Here is a 24,249-nt window from a genome sequence, read left to right on the forward strand (position 1 = left end):
CTGGAGAGGTCCCATCTCCCCCAGAACCACCCCAATGGCCCAAGAATCTGAAGTCTGAGCCCCTGCCACAACTTTCCAGCCACTCACTCCTCTGCTTTATCCTCCGATATTAATACTCATCTGTACTTGTTTATAAAGAGTTAAATGGGCCACCGGCTGATTAGGGGATGAAATGTCCATGTGAACATAGATAAACTTGTATTTAACTGAAGTACCAAATGAAAAGTTAGTTTGTTGTTTCTGTTGGAAAGAAGATTAGGCTGCAGAGTGAATTGTGAATGAAACCACATCTGGATCATAGTGTGCAGTTTCTAACCCTCCTCACAAACAGGGTGTGACTGCCTGAGCTGCTCCAGTTTTGTTGACTGGACCTTGACCTATTTTTTTCTCCGTTCCTGCAGTTAAAATACATCCGGCTGTTCTGGCTGCTATCATAATGCCAGCTATGACAGTGCCAATTCTGGGCTACATATTCGTGAAGATGCTAATGAACAAGGCAACTGCAGCAAGTGCAAGATCTCTGGCAACTCGAGGAGGTGCTGAAGGCCCCAGGTAAGAATCAACTGGAAGTGAGACCAGGGAACTTTCAAAAGGAGAATCTGGTGGTCATCAGTAATACAAAGAACATTACAGCACAGGAACAGGCCCTTCGTCCCTCCAAGCCTGTCCTGGTCATGTTTCCACCCTTGGCCAAAACCCTTGGCACTACCTTGTTCCTCTACACCCATCCTATCCATGTATTTGCCAAGATGCCTTTTGAACGCCGTTAATGTATCTGCTTCCACAACGTCCCCATGTAATGTGTTTCAGGCACTCACCACCCTCTGTGTGAATGACCTGCCTCGCACATCTCCTCTAAACTTTGCCCCACATACCTTTAACCTATACCCCCAAGTGACTGACCCCCCCACCCTGGGAAAGAGTGCCTGCCCATCCCCTCTATCCATGCCCATCATAATTTTGTCCTCTATCAGGTCGCCTCTCAACCTCCGTCGTTCTAATGAAAACAGTTTGAGTCTATTCAGTCCCTCCACATTGCTAACACACCTCTTTAACCTGGTATCACCCCCTATCTCTGGATCTGTAATGACTTGATTACCCGCACATTCTCGCATTCCAAGCATTGTCTGGCATCTCTGACTTTGTCTATATAGATGTTTCTGGAACATACCTCTCCATTCACCTGAGGAAGGAGCAGTGCTCCGAAAGCTGGTGTTTGAAACAAACCTGTTGGACTTTGACCTGGTGTTGTAAGACTTCTTACTGTGGAAAGAGTAGAGAAGAGATTTACGAGGCTGCTACCAGGACTTGATGGTCTGAGTTACAAAGAGAGGCTGGATAGGCTGGGACTTTTTCCCCTGGAGCGGAGGAGGTTTAGGGGTGAATGTATAGAGATCTATAAAATAGTGAGGAATGTCGATAAGGTAGATAGTCAACATCTTTTCCCAAAGGTCGAAGAGTCTAGGACTCGAGTGCACAGGTTGAAGGGCCAAATGTGGGTAAGTGGGACCAGCTTAGTGATAGAAACTGGACAGCATGGACAAGTTGGGCTGAAGGGCCTGTTTCCATGGTGCAAACATCTTTGACTCGATGACTGTGGTCAGCCGGGACCAGCCCGCCGGAGAGAACACCGAGCAAGATTGTAACCGGGGCAACAGGTGGTTAATGTGACAATGCATGTTCAAATCTGTGGCCTCGCCCCTATAACTAAGTCTGCCCGACACCCATGCCAACTTAAATAGTGTCTAACCTCCTGGCCTTACTGGTGTGCGTGCCAACATGATTAGTTTGGGGCATTTTAGTTTGCACCGAGGAATAGGGCAACGAGGAATCAGAGAGGGAGGAACCAGGCAGCGAGGATCCAGGCAGGGAGGGACCAGGCAGCGAGGGACCAGGCAGCGAGGGACCAGGGAGGGAGGGACCAGGCAGCGAGGGACCAGGCAGCGAGGGACCAGGCAGCGAGGGACCAGGCAGCGAGGGACCAGGGAGGGAGGGACCAGGCAGGGAGGAACCAGGCAGCGAGGATCCAGGCAGGGAGGGACCAGGCAGGGAGGGACCAGGCAGCGAGGGACCAGGCAGCGAGGGACCAGGCAGCGAGGGACCAGGGAGGGAGGGACCAGGCAGCGAGGGACCAGGCAGCGAGGGACCAGGGAGGGAGGGACCAGTCAGGGAGGGACCAGACAGCGAGGGACCAGGCAGCGAGGGATCAGGCAGCGAGGGACCAGGCAGCGAGGGATCAGGCAGGGAGGGACCAGGCAGCGAGGGACCAGGGAGCGAGGGACCAGGCAGGGAGGGACCAGGGAGGGAGGGACCAGGCAGAGAGGGACCAGGCAGCGAGGGACCAGGCAGGGAGGGACCAGGCAGCGAGGGACCAGGCAGGGAGGGAGGGACCAGGCAGAGAGGGACCAGGCAGCGAGGGACCAGGCAGGGAGGGACCAGGCAGCGAGGGACCAGGCAGGGAGGGACCAGGCTGGGAGGGACCAGGCAGGGAGGGACCAGGCAGCGAGGGACCAGGGAGGGAGGGACCAGGCTGGGAGGATCCAGGCAGCGAGGGACCAGGCAGGGAGGGACCAGGCAGGGAGGGACCAGGCAGCGAGGGATCAGGCAGGGAGGGACCAGGCAGCGAGGGACCAGGGAGGGAGGGACCAGGCTGGGAGGATCCAGGCAGCGAGGGACCAGGCAGGGAGGGACCAGGCAGGGAGGGACCAGGCAGCGAGGTACCAGGCAGCGAGGGTCCAGGCAGCGAGGGACCAGGCAGCGAGGGACCAGGCAGGGAGGGACCAGGCAGGGAGGGACCAGGCAGCGAGGGACCAGGCAGAGAGGGACCAGGCAGCGAGGGACCAGGGAGGGAGGGACCAGGCAGCGAGGGACCAGGCAGGGAGGGACCAGGCAGGGAGGGACCAGGCAGCGAGGGACCAGGCAGCGAGGGACCAGACAGCGAGGGACCAGGCAGGGAGGGACCAGGCAGCGAGGGACCAGGGAGGGAGGGACCAGGCAGCGAGGGACCAGGCAGAGAGGGACCAGGCAGGGAGGGACCAGGCAGCGAGGGACCAGGCAGAGAGGGACCAGGCAGCGAGGGACCAGGCAGGGAGGGACCAGGCAGGGAGGGACCAGGCAGGGAGGGACCAGGCAGCGAGGGACCAGGGAGGGAGGGACCAGGCAGGCAGGGACCAGGCAGCGAGGGACCAGGCAGGCAGGGACCAGGCAGCGAGGGACCAGGCAGGGACCAGGCAGGGAGGGACCAGGCAGGCAGGGACCAGGCAGGAAGGGACCAGGCAGGGAGGGACCAGGCAGGGAGGGACCAGGCAGGGAGGGACCAGGCAGGGAGGGATCAGGCAGCGAGGGACCAGGCAGGCAGGGACCAGGCAGCGAGGGACCAGGCAGGGAGGGACCAGGCAGCGAGGATCCAGGCAGCGAGGGGCCAGGCAGCGAGGGACCAGGGAGGGAGGGACCAGGCAGGGAGGGACCAGGCAGCGAGGGACCAGGCAGGCAGGGACCAGGCAGGGAGGGACCAGGCAGGGAGGGACCAGGCAGGGAGGGACCAGGCAGGGACCAGGCAGGGAGGGAGGGACCAGGCAGGGAGGGACCAGGGAGGGAGGGACCAGGCAGGGAGGGACCAGGGAGGGAGGGACCAGGCAGGGAGGGACCAGGCAGCGAGGGACCAGGCAGGGAGGGACCAGGGAGGGAGGGACCAGGCAGGGAGGGACCAGGCAGCGAGGGACCAGGCAGCGAGGGACCAGGCAGGGAGGGACCAGGCAGCGAGGGACCAGACAGGGAGGGACCAGGCAGGGAGGGACAAGGGAGGGAGGGACCAGGGAGGGAGGGACCAGGGAGGGAGGAACCAGGCAGGGAGGGACCAGGGAGGGAGGGACCAGACAGCGAGGGACCAGGGAGGGAGGGACCAGGCAGCGAGGGACCAGGGAGGGAGGGACCAGGCAGCGAGGGACCAGGCAGCGAGGGACCAGGCAGCGAGGGACCAGGCAGCGAGGGACCAGACAGCGAGGGACCAGGCAGGGAGGGACCAGGCAGGGAGGGACCAGGCAGCGAGGGACCAGGCAGCGAGGGACCAGGCAGGGAGGGACCAGGCAGGGAGGGACCAGGGAGGGAGGGACCAGGCAGGGAGGGACCAGGCAGGGAGGGACCGGGCAGCGAGGGACCAGGGAGGGAGGGACCAGGCAGGGAGGGACCGGGCAGCGAGGGACCAGGCTGGGAGGGACCAGGCAGGGAGGTGCACTGTCCCAGTTGCATTTCACGCTGGTGATTGGGCCACTGGCAACGGCACTTCAGGCACGGACAGAGTGTTCTGGAATAGAGAGGAGAGGGTTGGAGCGCTGACAGGGAGGACAGGAATAGAGAGGAGAGGGTTGGAGCACTGACAGAGTGTTCAGGAATAGAGAGGAGAGGGTTGGAGCACTGACAGAGTGTTCAGGAATAGAGAGGAGAGGGTTGGAGCACTGTCAGAGAGGACAGGAATAGGGAGGATAGGGTTGGAGCACTGACAGACTGGACAGGAATAGAGAGGAGAGGGTTGGAGAACTGACAGAGTGGACAGGAATAGAGGGGAGAGGGTTGGAGCGCTGACAGAGTGGACAGGAATAGAGAGGAGAGGGTTGGAGCGCTGACAGAGTGGACAGGAATAGAGAGGAGAGGGTTGGAGCACTGACAGAGTGTTCAGGAATAGCAAGGAGAGGGTTGGAGCACTGACAGAATGGACAGGAATAGAGAGGAGAGGGTTGGAGCGCTGACAGAGAGGACAGGAATAGAGGGTAGAGGGTTGGAGCGCTGACAGAGTGGACAGGAATAGAGAGGAGAGGGTTGGAGCACTGACAGAGTGGACAGGAATAGAGAGGAGAGGGCTGGAGCACTGACAGAGTGTTCAGGAATAGAGAGGAGAGGGTTGGAGCACTGACAGAGTGTTCAGGAATAGAGAGGAGAGGGTTGGAGCACTGACAGAGTGTTCAGGAAGCGAGAGGAGAGGGTTGGAGCACTGACAGAGAGGACAGGAATAGAGAGGAGAGGGTTGGAGCTCTGACAGAGTGTTCAGGAATAGAGGGGAGAGGGTTGGAGCACTGACAGAATGGACAGGAATAGAGGGGAGAGGGTTGGAGCGCTGACAGAGTGGACAGGAATAGAGAGGAGAGGGTTGGAGCACTGACAGAATGGACAGGAATAGAGGGGAGAGGGTTGGAGCGCTGACAGAGTGGACAGGAATAGAGAGGAGAGGGTTGGAGCACTGACAGAGAGGACAGGAATAGAGAGGAGAGGGTTGGAGCGCTGACAGAGTGGACAGGAATAGAGGGGAGAGGGTTGGAGCACTGACAGAGTGTTCAGGAATAGAGAGGAGAGGGTTGGAGCGCTGACAGAGTGTTCAGGAATAGAGAGGAGAGGGTTGGAGCGCTGACAGAGTGGACAGGAATAGAGAGGAGAGGGTTGGAGCACTGACAGAGAGGACAGGAATAGAGGGGAGAGGGTTGAAGCACTGACAGAGAGGACAGGAATAGAGAGGATAGGGTTGAACACTGACAGAGTGTTCAGGAATAGAGGGGAGAGGGGTACATAGATACCTGGATACATAGACGTTAGGAGCAGGAGGAGGCCTTTTGGCCCTTCGAACCTGCTCCGCCATTCATCACGATCATGGCTGATCACCCAACTCAATAGCCTAATCCTGCTTTCCCCCCATAGCCTTTGATCCCATTCTCCCCCAAGTGCTATATCCAGCCGCCTCTTGAATATACTCATGGCTCAGTGGATCACTGAGTCTCCCAGTATGCAGACCATCTGCTGAAATATGTCACAGATCTGATTTCCAATATCGACCGGATTTTGGGGATACTGCGGATATTCGGCATGTTCTCGGGATTCAGGATTAATGTGGGAAAGGGCGATTCCCGGTCAATGCTCTGATACAGGGGCGGGGTATGGAGATGCTGCCGTTTTGGTTGGTTGGGATGAGCTTACAGTATCCGGGAATCTGGGTGGGAGATAATTGGGCAGTGACATAAATTAAACCTGACCAATCTGGTAGATAAACGATGAGATGCTCTCTGTCTGTCATTGACGGGAATAGTCCCAAACGTGAGGTTTGCCGTCCTTCCGAAGTTTCTGTCTGTCTTTTAGAACCTCCAGATCTTCTTGTCGAAATCTTGTTTTAAGAGGGTAAACTGGTTTATTTTGGACTTTCTATGGGCGGGGAAGGTACCTCGGACTCGGAGGGCATTTTGGAGAAGGACAGGGCGATCGCTGTTTTGGAGCCACTGAATCTGTTAAATTATTATTGGGCAGCGAACGTGGAGAAGGTTCGGAAGGGGGCTGGAGAGGAAGGATCAATGTGCAGAGAGATGGAGGAGACTTTATGAAGGAGGACAAGGGTATTGGCTCCCCATCCAATCTCGCTGGCGAAATATTCCACACGCCCAATGAAATGAAATGAAAATCATTTCATCTTGGGGCAGCAGGGTAGCATGGTGGTTAGCATAAATGCTTCACAGCTCCAGGGTCCCAGGTTCGATTCCCGGCTGGGTCACTGTCTGTGTGGAGTCTGCACGTCCTCCCCCTGTGTGCGTGGGTTTCCTCCGGGTGCTCCGGTTTCCTCCCACAGTCCAAAGATGTGCGGGTTAGGTGGATTGGCCATGCTAAATTGCCCGTAGTGTTAAAAGTAGGGTTAAGGGGGAGGTTGTTCAGTTACCGGTATAGGGTGGATACGTGGGTTTGAGTAGGGTGATCATGGCTCGGCACAACATTGAGGGCCGAAGGGCCTGTTCTGTGCTGTACTGTTCTACTGTTCTATGTTCTATGTTCTAATCGCTTATTGTCACAAATAGGCTTCAAATGAAGTTACTGTGAAAAGCCCCTAGTCGCCACATTCCGGCGCCTGTTCAGGGAGGCTGGTACGGGAATCGAACCGTGCTGCTGGCCTGCCTTGGTCTGCTTTCAAAGCCAGTGATTTTGCCCAGTGAGCTAAACAGCTCCTCCAGTGAGCTAAACAGCCCCTGATGGTTGCCATGTTGAGGTTCTGGAATCAGCTCAGGCCACATGTTAAGATAGAGGGCATGGCATTGTGGATAATTCCATGATTCTCCAGCTTCCACCCCAACCATGTTAAGAAGCCATCCCCTTCGGACAAGCCCTCGTACACAGGACCTGCTCGGTTGAGGAGGAGCATAACAGGCACCTACAGACGGTGAATGACGCCCTCATAAAAATGGGATAATCCGCTCGACTCATCGATCGACATTTCCAACGCGCCACAGCAAAGAACCGCCCCTCAAAAAACAAACACGGCACAGCAGCGACAGAGTATCCTTTGTCGTCCAGTGCTTTCCTGGAGTGAAGAAACTATGACATCTTCTTTGGTGCCTTCAACATGTCATCGATGACAACGAACATCTTGGCAAGGCGATCCCCACACCCCCACTACTTGCCTTCAAACAACTGCGCAATCTCAAACAGACCATTGTTTGCAGCAAATTACCCAGCCTTCAGAACAGCGACCACGACACCACACAACCCTGCCAGGGCAATCTCTGCAAGCCGTGCCAGATCATCGCCATGGACACCACCATTACACGTGGAAACACCACCCACCAGGTACGCGGTACATATTCGTGTGACTCGACCAACATTGTCTGCCTCCAACGCTGCAGGAAAGGATTGTCCGAAGCGTGGTACATTGGCGAGACCATGCAGACGCTGCAACAACGGATGAACGGACATCGTGCGACAATCACCAGGCAGAAATGTTCCCTTCCAGTCGGGGAATACTTCAGCAGTCAAGGGCATTCAGCCTCTGATCTCCGGGTAAGCGTTCTGCAAGGTGGTTATCAAGACCTATGATAATGCAGAATCGCCGAGCAGAAACAGGTAGCCAAGTTCCACACGCATGACCACGGCCTCAACCGCCATCTTGGGTTCATGTCACATTACATGTAACCCCCACCATTCTGCCCGGGTTTTCAGAACCTTACTAACTGTCCACCTTGAGACAATTCACACCTCGATTACAGGTGACTATCACTCACTCCACTCACACTGCTAATTTCTGTAATGACTGGTTTACCTTCTCAAGACTCACATTCCGATTCTTCACATGGCAATCTGTAATTATCTTGCAATTGTGTCTCTGCGAAATAGGCTGTGATTGTGAACCAGCACTTCAGCGGATGAATGAGCAGCGCTCAGAAAGCTTGACCTTTCAAATCAACCTGTTGGACTTCAACCTGGTTTTGTCAGTCTTCTGACTCTATAGTTTAAACTATAGCAGCAAACTGGGACAGATAGAGATTAAGACAAGGGTTGTTCAGAAATACTTGTACAAAGCTGATTACATTGTGCGTTTTGTCTATAAATGGAAAATTCGTTGACTATCCTTCTATTCCCATCCTATTCATGTATTTGTCAAAATGCCCCTTAAACGTCACTATCGTCCCTGCTTCCACCACCTCCTCCGGCAGCGAGTTCCAGGCTTCCACCACCTCCTCCGGCAGCGAGTTCCAGGCTTCCACCACCTCCTCCGGCAGCGAGTTCCAGGCTCCCACCACCTCCTCCGGCAGCGAGTTCCAGGCTTCCACCACCTCCTCCGGCAGCGAGTTCCAGGCTCCCACCACCTCCTCCGGCAGCGAGTTCCAGGCTTCCACCACCTCCTCCGGCAGCGAGTTCCAGGCTTCCACCACCTCCTCCGGCAGCGAGTTCCAGGCTTCCACCACCTCCTCCGGCAGCGAGTTCCCGGCTTCCACCACCTCCTCCGGCAGCGAGTTCCAGGCTCCCACCACCTCCTCCGGCAGCGAGTTCCAGGCTTCCACCACCTCCTCCGGCAGCGAGTTCCAGGCTTCAACCACCTCCTCCGGCAGCGAGTTCCAGGCTTCCACCACCTCCTCCGGCAGCGAGTTCCAGGCTTCCACCACCTCCTCCGGCAGCGAGTTCCAGGCTTCCACCACCTCCTCCGGCAGCGAGTTCCAGGCTTCCACCACCCTCTGTGTAAAAAACGTTCGTCATACATCTACCCTAAACCTTGCCCCTCACACCTTAAACATATGCCCCCTAGTAATTGACACCTCTACCCTGGGGAAAAGCCTCTGACGATCCACTCTGTCTGTGCCCCTCATAATTTTGTAGACCTCTATCAGGTCGCCCCTCAACCTCCTTCGTTCCAGTGAGAACAAACCGAGTTTATTCAACCTCTCCTCATAGCTAATGCCCTCCATACCAGGCAACATCCTGGTAAATCTCTTCTGCACCCTCTCTAAAGCCTCCACATCCTTCTGGTAGTGTGGCGACCAGAATTGGACACTATACTCCAAGTGTGGCCTAACTAAGGTTCTATACAGCTGCAACATGACTTGCCAATTCTTATACTCAATGCCCCGGCCAATGAAGGCAAGCATGCCGTCTGCCTTCTTGACTGCCTTCTCCACCTGTGTTGCCCCTTTCAGTGACCTGAGATCAGTACACCTAGATCTCTCTGACTTTCAATACTCTTTAGGGTTCTACCATTCACTGTATATTCCCTACCTGTATTAGACCTTCCAAAATACATTACCTCACATTTGTCCGGATTAAGCTCCATCTGCCATCTCTCAGCCCAAGTCTCCAAACGATCTAAATCCTGCTGTATCCTCTGACAATCCTCATCGGTATCCGCAATTCCACCAACCTTTGTGTCGTCCGCAAACTTACTAATCAGACCAGTTACAGTTTTGTCCAAATCATTTATATACACTACGAACAGCAAAGGTCCCAGCACTGATTCCTGCGGAACACCAATCGTCACAGCCCTCCAATTAGAAAAGCACCCTTCCATTGCTACTCACTGCCTTCCATGACCTAGCCAGTTCTGTATCCACCTTGCCGGCTCACCCCTGATCCCGTGTGACTTCACCTTTCGTAACTGTCTACCTTGAGGGACTTTGTCAAAGGCCTTACTGAAGTCCATATAGACAACATCCACTGCCCTACCTGCATCAATCATCTTTGTGACCTCTTTGAAAAACTCTATCAAGTTAGTGAGACACAACCTCCCCTTCACAAAACCGTGCTGCCTCTCGCTAATACGTCCATTTGCTTCCAAATGGGAGTCGATCCTGTCTCGAAGAATTTATCTGCAGTAATTTCCCTACCACTGACGTCAGGCTCACCGGCCTGTAGTTCCCTGGATTATCCTTACTACCCTTCTTAAACAAAGGAACAACATTGGCTATTCTCCAGTCCTCCGGGACATCACCTGAAGACAGCGAGGATCCAAAGATTTCTGTCAAGGCCTCAGCAATTTCCTCTCTAGCCTCCTTCAGTATTCTGGGGTAGATCCCATCAGGCCCTGGGGACATCTACCTTTATATTTTTCAAGGTGCCCAACACCTCGTCTTTTTGGATCTCAATGTGACCCAGGCTATCGACACACCCTTCTCCAGACTCAACATCCACCAATTCCTTCTCTTTGGTGAATACTGATGCAAAGTATTCATTTTGTACCTCACCCATTTCCTCTTGCTCCACACATAGATTCCCTCCCCTGTCCTTCAGTGGGCCAACCCTTTCCCTGGCTACCTTCTTGCTTTTTATGTACGTGTAAAAAGCCTTGGGATTTTCCTTCACCCTATTTGCCAATGACTTTTCATGACCCCTTCTAGCCCTCCTGACTCCTTGCTACTTTCCTTATATTCCACACAGGCTTCGTCTGTTCCTAGCCTTCTAGCCCTGACAAATGCCTCCTTTTTCTTTTTGACGAGGCCTACAATATCTCTCATTATCCAAGGTTCCTGAAATTTGCCATATTTATCCTTCTTCCGCACAGGAACATGCGGTCCTGAATTCCTTTCAACTGTCACTTGAAAGCCTCCCACATGTCAGATGTTGATTTACCCTCAAACATCCGCCCCCAATCTAGGTTCTTCAGTTCCCGTCTCATATTGTTCTAATTAGCCTTCCCCCAATTTAGCACATTTCACCCTAGGATCACTCTTATCCGTGTCCACCAGCACTTTAAAACTGACTGAATTGTGGTCACTGTTCCCGAAATGCTCCCCGACTGAAACTTCGACCACCTGGCCGGGCACATTCCCCAATACCAGGTCCAGTACAGCCCCTTCCCTAGTTGGACTGTCTACATATTGTTTTAAGAAGCCCTCCTGGAAACTCCTGACAAACTCTGCCCCATCCAAGCCTCTGGCACTAAGTGAGTCCCAGTCAATATTGGGGAAGTTAAAGTCTCCCATCGCAACAACCCTGTTGCTTTTAGTCCTTTCCAAAATCTGTCTACCTATCTGCTCCTCTATCTCTCGCTGGCTGTTGGGAGGCCTGTAGTAAACCCCCAACATTGTGACTGCACCCTTCTTATTCCTGATCTCTACCCATATAGCCTCGCTGCCCTCTGAGGTGTCCTCCCGTAGTACAGCTGTGATATTCTCCCTGACCAGTAGCGCAACTCCGCCACCCCTTTTACATCCTCCTCTATCCCGCCTGAAACATCTAAATCCTGGAACGTCTAGCTGCCAATCCTCTCCTTCCCTCAACCAGGTCTCTGTAATGGCAACAACATCATAGTTCCAAGTACTAATCCAAGCTCTAAGTTCATCTGCCTTATCTGTTATACTTCTTGTATTAAAACATATGCACTTCAGGCCACCAGACCCGCTGTTTTCAGCAACATCTCCCTGTCTGCTCTGCCTCAGAGCCATACTTGCCCTATTCCCTAGTTCTCCCTCAATGGTTTCACCTTCTGACCTATTGCTCCAGTACCCACCCCCCTGCCATACTAGTTTAAACCCTCCCGTGTGACTCTAGCAAACCTCACGGCCAGGATATCGGTGCCCCTCCAGTTTAGATGCAACCCGTCCTTCTTATACAGGTCACACCTGCCTCGGAAGAGCTCCCAGTGGTCCAGATAACGGAAACCCTCCCTCCTACACCAGCTGTTTAGCCACAGCTTTAGCTGCTCTATCTTCCTATTCCTAGCCTCACTGGCACGTGGCACAGGGAGTAATCCCGAGATTACATCCTATCTTTTAACTTTCTGCCCAGCTCCCTGAACTCCTGCTGCAGGACCTCATGCCCCTTCCTGCCTATGACGTTAGTACCAATTTGTACCACTACCTCTGCCTGTTTGCCCTCCCCCTTCAGGATGCCCGCTACCCGTTCAGAGACATCCTGGACCCTGGAACCAGGAGGGCAACATACCATCCTGGAGTCTTTCACGTCCACAGAAGCGCCTATCTGTACCCCTGACTATAGAGTCCCCTATGACTATCGCTCTTCTGTGCTTTGACCCTCCCTGCTGACCATCAGAGCCAGCCGTGGTGCCACTGCTCTGGCTGCTGCTGTTTGCCCCTGATCGGCTATTCCCCCCCCCGACAGTATCCAAAGGGGTATACCTGTTAGAGAGGGGGGCAATTACAGGGGATTCCTGCACTGACTATCTGCCCCTTCTAGTAGTCACCTATTTCTCTGCCTGCATCTTGGGTGTGACCACATTTAGATAACTGCTATCTATGCGGCTTTCTGCCACCTGCCTGCTCCTAAAGTGCATCCAACTGCTGCTCCAACCGAACCATCTGGTCTGTGAGAGACCCAGTTGGATGCACTTTCTGCAGATGAAGCCATCCGGGACACTGAAAGCAAAGTGCTGGGAAGTGGGATTAGTGTGGATTTAGTGTAGTTTTGTTGGTGCTACGTGGATGGGCCAAAGGGCCTTATCTGTACTGTGTGACTCTATGACAGTACCGATACCGGAGAGAATGGATCAGCCAAGACAGCACAGTTCACATCTATATGGGGTTCACAGTTGGCACCTGTGTTAACAGAATTGTGACTTGTCTTTTCATCGGTTGTGTTTATTTTCTGAGGCAAAGTGGAGAATACCTGGGGAAGGAGGAACGATAATGAGGGTTGTTTACAATCTTCTAACGCTGACTGAAATGGTTTGAAAAACACGTGTGTCACCTGCCCGATGTCCAAAGCGTGACTCTGCCAGCTCAGCACCTCACCTCCATCACATAGTTGTAAAATAACACTTTAACATCCAGAAAGATTCCCTTCCAAGTATTTCAACTCAGCTCTTCGGGAAGATGTTGAGTAACAGAGTGCCTCTTGAAGGAAGTGGAGGTCAACAAACAATATTCTTACTCGTTATCTGAAGCAGCACGGGTAGGTAGCACTGCGGCCTCACAGCGCCAGGGTCCCAGGTTCAATTCCCGGCTTGGGTCACTGTCTGTGCGGAATCTGCACGTCCTCCCCGTGTGTGCGTGGGTTTCCTCCGGGTGCTCCGGTTTCCTCCCACAGTCCAAAGATGTGCGGGTTAAGTGGATTGGCCATGATAAATTGTCCTTAGTGTCCAAAAAGGTTAGGAGGAGTTACGGGGATAGGGTGGAAGAGAGGGCTTAAGTGGGTTGGTGCACACTCGATGGGCCGAATGGCCTCCTTCTGCAATGTATGTTCTGTGTCCTATGTTCAGCTCCACATTGTTTGGAAATGAGTCTGGTCTGAATCAAACTCATTCCTTGCTCAGTGTTTAAGAAATGATGGAGAGAAAATGGTTTGAAAAGGGCCGGGGTGAAAAAGCAATACAATATAGCAATAGAGAACAGAGTCCTGCACCAAGCTCAGAGTGATTTATTCTCCATTTAGATCAGATATTGATGCTTCCACCAGCGTGCAGAGTCCACTCCCAAACAGCACAGACTGACCTTCGGAGCAGGTAAGTAACTGAACTGTTTCTAATCCACAATCATTGTTACAAAGGTCAAAGATTTGGCTGAAGCCAGCTGGTCAGAGGTTAAAGTGTTGCCGGTTAACCAGGGGGTGCTACAGAGGGTGTTTAAAGAGTTAAGCTTTATTCTGGAGCGCAAAATCTCAATGATAGAAATTTCAAGGTGCTATCTGATACAGCATGCTGGGTCAATTCAAACAAACAGATTAACAGAGAGAGTTGATGAGATCAATGCTGTTACTGTATTTTTATTCATTAGTGGGATGGATTTGGATTTGGATTTGTTTATTGTCACGTGTACCGAGGTGCAGTGAAAAGTGATTTTCTGCGAGCAGCTCAGTGGATCATTAAGTACATGGGAAGAAAAGGGAATAAAAGAAAATACATAATCGGGAAACACAAGGTAGACAACGTAACGACATAAGCATTGGCATGGGATGAAGCATACAGGGTGTAGTGTTAATGTGGTCAGTCCATAAGAGGGTAATTTAGGAGTCTGGTGACAGTGGGGAAGAAGCTGTTTTTGAGTCTGTTCGTGCGTGTTCTCAGACTTCTGTATCTCCTGCCCGATGGAAGAAGTTGGAAGAGTGAGTAAGCCGGGTGGGAGGGATCTTTGATTATGCTGCCCGCTTTCCCCAGGCAGCGGGATGAACTGGCAAGGCCAGCATTTATTACTCATCCCTAATGGTCCTTGACAATGTGACGGTCAGCACCCTTCTTGAATCATTGCCAGTCCATGGGGTGCAGCAACACACACACAGTTCAGGTTGGAAAGGAGTTCCAGCATTTTGAAGGAACGGTGATGTGATGTGTAGTGTAGTTTGGAGGAGAACCTGCAGGTGGCAGTGTTGCCATATGTCTGCTGCCCTTGTCCTTCTGGGTGGGAGAGGTTGGGGCTTTGGAAGGTGATGTTGAAGGAATCCTACTTAGTGCTTAGTTAGGCCACACTTGATTTTAGTTTAGATTTTAGTTTAGACGGGCATGGTTGGCACAGGCTTGCAGGGCCGAAGGGCCTGTTCCGGGTGCTGTACTTTTCTCTGTTCTTGTTCTTTGCCATAGTGATGCACACATATCCCCAAAAGTCACATGAAATGAAATGAAATGAAATGAAAATCGCTTATTGTCACAAGTAGACTTCAAATGAAGTTTGAAGCCCCTAGTCACTACATTCCGGCCCTTGTTCGGGGAGGCTGGTACGGGAATTGAACCGTGCTGCTGGCCTGCCTTAGATAGAGAAATACAGCACAGAACAGGATTTTCGGCCCACGATGTTGCGCCGAACTTTTGTCCAAGGTTAATCATAGAATTTTGGACACTAAGGGCAATTTAGCATGGCCAATCCACCCAACCTGCACATCTTTGGACTGTGGGAGGAAACCGGAGCACCCGGAGGAAACCCACACAGACATGGGGAGGATGTGCAGACGCCGCACAGACAGTGACCCAAGCCGGAATCGAACCTGGGACCCTGGAGCCATGAAGCAATTGTGCTATCCACAATGCTACCGTGCTGCCCTTAAGAAGAAGTTAGTCTGCTTTCAACGCCAGCGATTTAGCCCTGTGCTAATCCAGCCCTAAATAACACCACTGATTGGAGATAACTTTATAGTTCATGGAATAAAAGGGAAAGTGGCAACAGGAATACAAATTAAAGGAGGAAATGCTGGAATGACACAGCAGGTGTGGAGAGAGAAGTAAAGTGAATGCTTCAAGTCCACATGATTCATTTTTAGGAGGTAAAGAGAGGGACAAATCTGACAGATGTTGCCCTGCCTGAGAGCGGGTGGACCAGAGTAGGTCAGAGGGAGGCGAGAACGAGGAGAGATTTGAGAAAGAGAGAGTTCATGCTGAAGATGAAGAAGATACTGGACTCGGCATTAAGGTAAAAGAGCAGAATGTGTTCGGAACATAATAAAGTTAGTGCTCAGGGATGGTTCCACATTACTACACCCTGTCCGTGGCCCGACATCTGTTTCATAATATGATGATCAGAATTGTGTGAGCTCAAACCAAGGTTGAATTCAGGTTTAGCTGAGGGGCTGGGTTTGATAGCTACAGCCTTCAAACCCTGTGGTATAACCCTTGGTGATTGACAAGTTCCTCAGCTAGACTTACACATTCCAGGCAATAAGTGCTGCCTCTTTTTGAGCCAAAATATACCACCTCACATGGATCTGTGCTGAGCTTCATTTGATAATATTTGGCCATTCTGTAAGTTTGTTGATGTCCTCCTCGATATTCACTTTACCCCACCCTCAAATTTGACCTCAGCTGCAAATTTAGAAATTGAGAGTGGGATTCTCCCATTTTCCCGTGGAAATGGCGGGGAAGCCACAGGGCACGACAGCTCTCCCTGCTAAACCATCCAGGTCATAGCCACGGCCCAGTGAGACCCCCCCAGCAACGTGACTCAGTGAGACCCCCCCCCAGCAACGTGACTCAGTGAGACCCCCCCCCAGCAACGTGACTCAGTGACTCCCCCCCCAGCAACGTGGGTCAGTGAGACGCCCCCCCCCAGCAACGTGGGTCAGGGAGACCCCCCCCAGCAACGTGACTCAGTGAGACCCCCCCCAGCAACGTGACTCAGTGACTCCCCCCCCAGCAACGTGACTCAGTGAGACCCCCCCACACCCCAGCAACGTGACTCAGTGACCCCCCCCCAGCAACGTGGGTCAGTGAGACCCCCCCCCCAGCAACGTGACTCAGTGAGCACCCCCCCAGCAACGTGGGTCAGTGAGACCCCCCCCAGCAAAGTGACTCAGTGAGACCCCCCCCAGCAACATGACTCAGTGAGACCCCCCCCAGCAACATGACTCAGTGAGACCCCCCCCAGCAACATGACTCAGTGAGACCCCCCCCAGCAACGTGACTCAGTGAGACCCCCCCCCCCCCAGCAACGTGGCTCAGTGAGACCCCCCCCAGCAACGTGACTCAGTGAGACCCCCCCCCAGCATCGTGACTCAGTGAGACCCCCCCCAGCAACGTGACTCAGTGAGCCCCCCCCCAGCAACGTGACTCAGTGAGACCCCCCCCAGCAACGTGACTCAGTGAGACCCCCCCCAGCAACGTGACTCAGTGACTCCCCCCCCAGCAACGTGACTCAGTGAGACCCCCCCCAGCAACGTGACTCAGTGAGACCCCCCCCCAGCAACGTGACTCAGTGAGACCCCCCCACCCTCCAGCAACGTGACTCAGTGAGACCCCCCCCCCAGCAACGTGACTCAGTGAGACCCCCCCCCCAGCAACGTGACTCAGTGAGACCCCCCCCAGCAACGTGACTCAGTGAGCCCCCCCCAGCACCGTGACTCAGTGAGACCCCCCCCAGCAACGTGGCTCAGTGAGACCCCCCCCAGCAACGTGACTCAATGAGACCCCCCCCCCAGCAATGTAACTCAGTGAGACCCCCCCCCCCAGCAACGTGACTCAGTGAGACCCCCCCCCCCCCCCCCCCCCCCAGCAACGTGACTCAGTGAGACCCCTTCCATTTCCTCCGGGTCCCTTTCGGTGTCACTAATGGGGTCTCGGTGTTTCAACGAGCAATGGACCGAATGGTGGACCAGGTACGGGCTGCGGGCCACGTTTCCGTATCTGGACAATGTCACCATCTGCGGCTATGACCAGCAGGACCACGACGCCAACCTCCACCGTTTTCTCCAAACGGCACAGAAATTAAATCTCACTTATAACAAGGAACATAGAACATAGAACAGTACAGCACAGAACAGGCCCCTCGGCCCTCAATGTTGCGCCGAGCCATGATCACCCCACCCAAACCCACGTATCCACACTATACCCGTAACCCAACAACCCCCCCTTAACCTTACCTTTTATTAGGACACTACGGGCAATTTAGCATGGCCAATCCACCTAACCCGCACATCTTTGGACTGTGGGAGGAAACCGGAGCACCCGGAGGAAACCCACGCACACAGGGGGAGGACGTGCAGACTCCACACAGACAGTGACCCAGCCGGGAATCGAACCTGGGACCCTGGAGCTGTGAAGCATTTATGCTAACCACCATGCTACCCTGCTGCCCTGCAAAGAAATGCGTTTTCCGCACAAACAGACTGGCCATCCTTGGCTACGTCGTGGAGAACGGAAACCTGGGCCCAGACCCGGACCGTCTTAGAACTCCCCCTCCCTCATTGCCCCAAGGCCCTCAAACGGTGCTTGGGGTTCTCCTCATACTACGCCCAGCGGGTCCCTCAATATGCGGACAAAGCCCGCCCACTCTGTCAGGCCACACGATTTCCCCTGTCTGCTGAGGCGCGCCAGGCCTTCAGCTGCATCAAGGAGGACATCGCCAAGGCTGCCATGCGGGCAGTGGATGAATCCACCCCATTTCAGGTTGAGAGCGACGCCTCAGTGGTAGCTCTAGCAGCCACCTTAAATCAGGCAGGAAGGCCCGTTGCATTTTTCTCCCGTACCCTCTCCGCTTCAGAACTCCGACACTCCTCAGTCGAGAAGGAAGCACAAGCCATCGTGGAGGCTGTTCATCACTGGAGGCACTACCTCGCAGGTAGGAGGTTCACCCTCATCACCGACCAACGATCGGTTGCCTTTATGTTTGACAACTCGCAAAGGGGCAAAATAAAAAATTATAAAATCCTTCGGTGGAGGATCGAACCCTCCACCTATAGTTACGATATTAAATATCGACCGGGGAAGCTCAACGAGCCCTCGATTGCCCTATCCCGCGGGACATGCGCCAGCGCACAGATCAGCCGTCTGAAAGCCATCCACGTTGACCTCTGCCACCCGGGGGGTCACCCGGCTCGCCCACTACATCAGGGCCCGAAACCTGCCTTTGTCCAACGAAGAGGTAAAAGCGGTCACCAGGGACTGCCCGATCTGTGCAGAGTGCAAACCGCACTTCTATAGACCAGACAGGGCCCACCTGGTCAAGGCTTCTAGGCCCTTTGAACGCCTTGCGATCGATTTCAAAGGGCCACTCCCCTCCACTAACAAGAACATTTATTTCCTCAACATCATCGACGAGTTCTCCCGATTCCCTTTTGCTATTCCAGGCCCTGATATGACCTCCTACACAGTCATTAGGGTCCTGCATAGCATCTTCACCCTGTTCGGCTTCCCCAGCTACGTGCACAGCGCCCGGGGTTCGTCCTTTATGAGCGACGAGCTGCGTCAGTACCTGCTCGACAAGGGCATTGCCTCGAGCAGGACTACCAGCTACAACCCCAGGGGGAACGGGCAGGTGGAGAGAGAGAACGTGATGGTCTGGAAGACCGTCCTACTGACCCTCTGGTCTAGAAAACTCCAAGTCTCCCAATGGCAAGAAGTCCTCCCAGACACGCTCCACGCAATTAGATCCCTCCTCTGTACAGCGACCAATCAAACCCCTCACGAGCGACTCTTCATTTTCTCCAGGGACACTACCACGGGGGTCTCACTTCCGGCGTGGCTGAGGACACCAGGCCCGGTCCTCCTGAGGAAGCACGTCAGGGGGCACAAAACTGACCCCCTTGTTGAAAAGGTGCGCCTCCTCCATTCCAACCCCCAGTACGCATTCGTGGAGTTCCCGGACGGTCGCCAGGACACAGTATCCCTTCGGGACCTGGCACCCACTGGATCCAGCCCCCCCTACCCCCGCTGAGGAACCCCTTACCCCGTTCCCTATGCTGCTGCCCCCTCGTGCCCCCGATTCCGCAAGCTCGCCCCACCGGTTCCACGAGCCAGAACCAGCCCGCCCCCAGCACCCCCAGTCCCCGGTCGAGCCAGAGGTGTATAAAGTTCGGACGAGACCCGCCCCGGAGTCTGCCATCGTACCCCAGCTCGCAACACCCACCCAGCTACATCAAGAGGCTGCAACCCCGGTGCTCCGCAGATTGAAAACAACAATTCGTCCACCGGACAGACTAACTCTGTGAGCCACCACCCCCGCTGGACTCGATTTATTTCACAAGGGGTGAATGTGGTGAATGTGATTCCGGATTGTAATCTGTATCTACATGTGTCTATATTGTAAGTGCAGTTGCACTACCTGTCCTCCAGGGGGAGTAGCTCTGGGAATGCTCGAGTTGTACGGGGATTCTCCCTTGGCTCTGCCCAGGACTCCTCCCCGGAAGCTGCTGTATAAAGATCAGTGCCACATGGTCAGCCAGCCAGTTCACCGAAAGTTCAATGGCTAATAGGCTGGCTCTGTTGTGAATATATATAAACCGCTATTCTAATCCTACAAGCACGTGTCCGTAGAATTGTTGGTTCCAACAGCTAGCACTGCTGTCTCACAGTGCCAGGGACCCGGGTTAATACTGCTGTCTCACAGTGGCAGGGATCTGGGTTAACACTGCTGTCTCACAGTGCCAGGAACCCGGGTTAACACTGCTGCCTCACAGTGCCAGGGACCTGGGTTAACACTGCTGTCTCACAGTGCCAGGGACCCGGGTTAACACTGCTGTCTCACAGTGCCAGGGGCCCGGGTTAACACTGCTGTCTCACAGTGCCAGGGACCCGGGTTAACACTGCTGCCTCACAGTGCCAGGGACCTGGGTTAACACTGCTGCCTCACAGGGCCAGGGACCTGGGTTAACACTGCTGTCTCACAGTGCCAGAGACCCGGGTTAACACTGCTGCCTCACAGTGCCAGGGACCCGGGTTAACACTGCTGTCTCACAGTGCCAGGGACCTGGGTTAACACTGCTGTCTCACAGTGCCAGGGACCCGGGTTAACACGGCTGTCTCACAGTGCCAGGGACCCGGGTTAACACTGCTGTCTCACAGTTCCAGGGACCCGGGTTAACACTGCTGCCTCACAGTGCCAGGGACCCGGGTTAACACTGCTGTCTCACAGTTCCAGGGACCCGGGTTAACACTGCTGTCTCACAGTGCCAGGGACCCGGGTTAACACTGCTGCCTCACAGTGCCAGGGACCCGGGTTAACACTGCTGTCTCACAGTGCCAGGGACCCGGGTTAACACGGTGTCTCACAGTGCCAGGGGCCCGGGTTAACACTGTTGTCTCACAGTGCCAGGGACCAGGGTTAACACTGCTGTCTCACAGTGCCAGGGACCCGGGTTAACACTGCTGTCTCACAGTGCCAGGGACCCGGGTTAACACGGTGTCTCACAGTGCCAGGGGCCCGGGTTAACACTGTTGTCTCACAGTGCCAGGGACCCGGGTTAACACTGCTGTCTCACTGTGCCAGGGACCTGGGTTAATACTGCTGTCTCACAGTGCCAGGAACCAGGATTCACACTGCTGTCTCACAGTGCCAGGGACCCAGGTTAACACGGTGTCTCACAGTGCCAGGGGCCCGGGTTAACACTGCTGTCTCACAGTGCCAGGGACCCGGGTTAACACTGCTGTCTCACAGTGCCAGGGACCTGGGTTAACACTGCTGCCTCACAGTGCCAGGGACCCGGGTTAACACTGCTGCCTCACAGTGCCAGGGACCCGGGTTAACACTGCTGCCTCACAGTGCCATGGACCTGGGTTAACACTGCTGTCTCACAGCGCCAGGGACCCGGGTTAACAATGCTGCCTCACAGTGCCAGGGACCCGGGTTAACACTGCTGCCTCACAGTGCCAGGGACCCGGGTTAACACTGCTGCCTCACAGTGCCAGGGACCCGGGTTAACAATGCTGCCTCACAGTGCCAGGGACCCGGGTTAACACTGCTGCCTCACAGTGCCATGGACCTGGGTTAACACTGCTGTCTCACAGTGCCAGGGACCCGGGTTAACAATGCTGCCTCACAGTGCCAGGGACCCGGGTTAACACTGCTGCCTCACAGTGCCAGGGACCCGGGTTAACACTGCTGCCTCACAATGCCAGGGACCCGGGTTAACACTGCTGTCTCACAGTGCCAGGGACCCGGGTTCACACTGCTGTCTCACAGCGCCAGGGACCCGGGTTCACACTGCTGTCTCACAGTGCCAGGGACCCGGGTTAACACTGCTGTCTCACAGTGCCAGGGACCCGGGTTAACACTGCTGCCTCACAGTGCCAGGGACTAGGTTAGCACTGCTGTCTCACAGCTCCAGAGTCCCAGGTTCAATTCCAGCCTCACTCTGTGCGGAGTCTGCACGTTCTCCGCGTGTGTGCGTGCGTTTCCTCCGGGTGCTCCGGTTTCCTTACACAGTCCAAAGATGTGCAGGTTAGGTGGATTGGCCATGCTAATTTGCCCTTAGTGTCCAAAGGTTAGGAAGGGTTACTGGATAACGGCGATAAGGTGAAGATGCGGGCTCAGGTAGGGTGTTCTTTCAATAGCCGGTGCAGACTCGATGGGCTGAATTTCCTCCTTCATCACTGTCAATTCTATCATCTATGATTTAAACCTCACAGACCACTCAAAGTGGGCTAAACAGCTGGCTAGTAATTCAATTCCCGTACCGGCCTCCCTAAACAGGCTCCGGAATGTGGCGACTAGGGGCGTTTCACAGTAACTTCATTGAAGCCTACTCGTGACAATAAGTGATTATTATTATTATTATTATATCCCCCTTCAGCCTTCTCTGTTCGACCGAATACAATCCCAGCCTATCCAGTCTCTCCTTATAACTCAAACGCTCCAACCCAGGCAACATCTGGGTGAATCTCTTCTGCACCCCCTCCAGTACAATCACCTCCATTCTATAGTGAGGCGGCCAGAACTACACACATTACTCCAGCTGTGGCCTCTCTTCCTGAATATATCACAGGTTCATAAACACTACTACACACTGTAGGGCAGCATTGTGATACAGTGGTTGGCACTGCTGCCTCACAGCACCAGGAACCTGGGTTCAATTCCTGGCCTTGCGTAACTGTATGTGCGGAGTTTGCACTGAGGAATTGAACAAACGAATGTGATATAAAATAGTTAGTTAAAATATTAGTTACAATAATGTGGATGTGAGCCAGTCTGATAGTAGTGAGCTCACAAACAAAGGACAAAGGGATTCAGAAAGCATGGCCAGGAAGGGGGGAGGGGAGCCTCGTGCAGGGTGGTGAAAAGGATGCTGGGTAACAAGAGGCCCAGGGTTGAGGGATGCGAAGTGAGCCAATCAGGATATATGGCCAGGTTAGGAGGTGTATAGGACGACCTATGGGAATCTTGTCTGTGAAACTTGATGCCATTTGAATGATATTTGCAGAGATTTCTTTGTCTCCGATTTCACTCGGTTCGGGAGCTTCAGAAGACTGCCTGTGTGTTCTGAATCTCTATAGAGCGAGTCAGCCTTGCAAGTTGGTTAAAAATAAATAATACTATACCTACAGATCCCTCTCGAGTTTTATTGAGGCCGGACTGTCAGCACTTTCTCCCCGTTTCTGCGTGGGTTTCCGGTTTCATCCCTCACTGCAAAGATGTGCGGGTTAGGTGGATTGGTCGTGATAAATTGCCCCTTAGGGTTAAAAGATGTGCAGGTTCCCGTACAGGCCTCCCCGAACAGACGCCGGAATTTAGCGACTAGGGGCTTTTCACAGTAACTTCACTGAAGCCTACTTGTGACAATAAGCGATTATCATTATTAGGTTTGTTAAGGTTACTGGTTTAAGAGTGAGGAAGTGGGCCTGGCTGGGGTTCTCTTTCAGAAGGCCGGTGCAGACTCTGTGGGCCGAATGACCTCCTTCTGCACTGTAGGAATTGTATGGTTCCACACGTCCAACTCCTGATATTCCCACCATCCCAGCTCCCCGCAGGCGCTACCTGCAGAGCTGCGGTTGTGAGGAATGTGAAGCACAACTTCCATTGGCACAAAGTCCATCACTAAAAACAGTTTGTTGTTGGTAAAGGTATCTCTGCAGCCAATCAGAGAACTCACTCGGACGGGGGAAAGAAGTTCTAATCTGTCCTCAACTAAATCCTTCAACATTTATTAACACTTTTCCTTCTCCCCACAGATTCTGACATCTGGCAAAGAACTCCAACATCTTATCAATTATACAAAATTACCAAATGTACCCTTTGTAATCACATCTCAGTTCCGTGTTCAAACCCTCGACTGGGAAAGGTGCCGATCAGAGAGATTTCAATGAGCGAAATACTGTTTAATCAGAATGAAGAATCTAATCTCTCACTGAAATAATCATTCAACAAACAGTTGAATGTTTATGCAGGATATTTATTTCCCTTCACTTCTATGTTGTAAACTGTCTGATTAATTTCACAATGCAGTTATTCGCTCAGCTGTAAAATGTTGTTTAACATTATTACAAATTTCCAACTTTCCTGGGGATAATAATCCCGGCTATTACATGTGGCTTTAATTTTTGGTGAATAAAAAGACCGAAATTTAAAAGAAAAACAAAGCGAAGCAGCAATATTGAAAATATGTCATTGTTACGTGGCTAAAATTGTAGCCTTTGATTAAGAAATACTTCTCTTTTTCACTGAAACTGTCTGGTAAGATAAATATTTAGGATATTTTGTATGGCAGAGCAATTCAGGGTAACTAATAATATTACACATAACAAAATGTACTTCTATTAGATTTCAGTAAACATATTACCAATCCTGTCGCTTTACTTTTGACAATATGAAAATGCTTCATTTTATTGAATTCTGAAATAAATTCCCTAAAGGTTTGATTTTTCTTATTGTGCTC

General features: G+C 53.3%; 1 long non-coding RNA gene across 1 annotated transcript; it reads left to right on the plus strand.

Moving 5' to 3' along the window:
* Positions 1 to 404: 404 nt before the first annotated feature.
* LOC119963789 lies at positions 405 to 24,229 on the plus strand. Its single transcript, XR_005460171.1, has 3 exons — positions 405 to 552; positions 13,618 to 13,687; positions 23,546 to 24,229. It is a non-coding gene; the product is annotated as an uncharacterized LOC119963789 (long non-coding RNA).
* The last annotated feature ends 20 nt before the right edge of the window (positions 24,230 to 24,249 follow it).

This window comes from Scyliorhinus canicula, chromosome 3, assembly GCF_902713615.1.
Source record: "Scyliorhinus canicula chromosome 3, sScyCan1.1, whole genome shotgun sequence".
Taxonomy (NCBI): Eukaryota; Metazoa; Chordata; class Chondrichthyes; order Carcharhiniformes; family Scyliorhinidae; genus Scyliorhinus; species Scyliorhinus canicula.